Below are 2429 nucleotides of genomic sequence, written 5' to 3'. Positions count from 1 at the left end.
TAAATAAATTACCATGTAATAAATTTAAGATAATAAAGGATATGTAAGCAGCCAGCTTTAGTCTGAGGACACAATACCTATACCTCTATGTGGGAGTTAATGTCATAGGATACTAGCTTGGGTTACTCAATGCCAAGAAATTTGCCCTCTAACAAGTCCCTACGTAGTTGACCTATTTAGTGTCTAACTAGGACCTGATCTACTTGCATTATCTCATGATCTTGGTTGTAGTCATCTTTACTATCTAGCATGAGTGTTAGTCACAGATATTTTCTTTATGTGTGTTTGTGGTTGGATCATTATCTCTATCAGCATGGTAGGAGTGGGCTTACAGGTTTCACATGGTTGGGAGGTGTAGCTATCAATACCACTACTTACTATCGATGTACAGAGATGATCTATTATTCCAGTGTGATCAGTGCTAATGTTTCACTTAGTTTATTCGAGTTTCTAGAGTATGTTCCCTTGTGATTTATGCTTTAATTATAATGCTTTGATATCATGTTTAGATGATGATAGTTTATTTGAAACATTCCTTATTTATTTTGTTTAGCATATGGTTTGATGATGTGATTCACTTAGTTGGATATATATTGCTTTATTGGTTTAGCATGTAAGACGTTCTTGTTCATATGATGTTATTACATTCTAGTAGTGACACACTAAGAACATAGCTCAAACTATCCACTTGATAGTTTAGGATGTTATCTATGGGGGATGGCTAGGGCTTTCAATGTCTCATGAAGCTATTATAGTTGGGTGAAACCATGCAATATTTTAGTTGTTTTTGTAGATTGTGATGTTTTTTTTTGCATGCTTTTCTTTTATTGTTATGGTTTAGATGGTTAGTTGTGTTTCCATTTTTCTATTCTTGTGTTCACGTGTCCAAGCCTCAACTTGTAGATCTATTACCCCCAATGTGGAGGTTCTAACTCTCATTCTTCCTTCTGGTTATTTGTCAAAATGTTTCCTTTCATTCTTGGGTGATAGTGCTTCAACATTGTGTGATATTGGAAAGTATTGCATGCCAAAAGGAGACCTATTGTATGATACTAGAAAGTATCACATGCCTTAGGGAATGCTATTGTATGATACTAGAAACTATCACATGCCCCTTAGAGCTATATCATATGATATGGTAAAGTATCATACAACTATAATAACTCTATCAACCAAACCTTGAAAGTATAGCACAACCATTAGAAAATGTTGTATGATATTAGTAAAATATCACCTAACCTATTTGGAAATGTCACCTAGGTTTGTGAAAAAACCTACTCGACTGACTAGTGGACACTTTTTTACTTGATTAAAGTTTTTCAATAGGTCATTGGGATACCCTCTATGGATCTCTTGGACACTAGTGTTTGATATTTCAAATTTCGTATGTTTTAGATTTGAATGCACTTGCTATCTTTGTAGCTTCATTATTTTTGGTTAGTAGTGATGCTTGGAGCTTCATTGGTGCTTGGATGTTTTTTAAGTCTTCTGTTGTGATCCTTTTGATCTTTGCATATTGATTTTTATATCCATCCATACTTTTAAAAAAAAAAAATCTTGGCTTTTATTTATCCTTATTCCAAGGATCTCAAGGTGGGGCATTACATCTAGCATCAAAGCCCATGTTGCAACATTGGGATTTTTGTGTTATGCTTCCACTATGTTGTTGTTATGTTTTCTTATCTTTGATATCTTGTTTTGGTTCATGCTTGTGACTATTATAATTTTTACATATGATTCTAACCTTATCATGTTGCTTCCATAGTGATGCCTCTTGCACATAGACCTACTGATTGAGGTAAAAACATATGAATTGTTAATGAAGAAGAACACCAATAGGAGGAACATTAGGTTGGTGGGGAAGACCATGGTAACAATTACTAGGGTGGTATTGGGGCATTGATACTTTTTTATAGTTTGTTGTTTGGTTGGGACCTCGTGTAGAGTAAAAAAACTAGGATCATTACTAGGAAGAGAGATCTCATCATGGAGATTCCCATATGTTAGATCATAGATAGGAGCATGAGCATGAACCTTCTCACACACCACCTAGTGGCAGAAGTTACCATTGAGGAGGTTGAGATTGTGATGATCGGGATTCCATCCATTTGGACATTATCAAATCTCTTTAGTATTCTAAAACTCCATTCTATGATGGTAAGGGAGGTGGACTTAGGGCCGAGACTTGGTTATTGGATATAGAATGTTGCTTTTACATGTATCCATATGCAACCAATTTGAGGGCCCATTGTGTAGTCATGTAGCTAAGAGACCACACATCTATTTGGTGGAATATAGAGGGGAAAAAACTTTAGATCAGCATAACAAATCTCACCTAGGAGATCTTTGAGTAGAGATTTTGTGAGAAGTTCCTATCCCCTCAGTTCATGGAGGCCCATGTTGATGAGTTTAATGAGATTAAACAAGGG

This window comes from Cupressus sempervirens, chromosome 7 (assembly GCF_028749045.1).
Source record: "Cupressus sempervirens isolate cs-2001-9-10 chromosome 7, ASM2874904v1, whole genome shotgun sequence".
NCBI lineage: Eukaryota > Viridiplantae > Streptophyta > Pinopsida > Cupressales > Cupressaceae > Cupressus > Cupressus sempervirens.
This window is presented reverse-complemented; position numbering follows the sequence as displayed.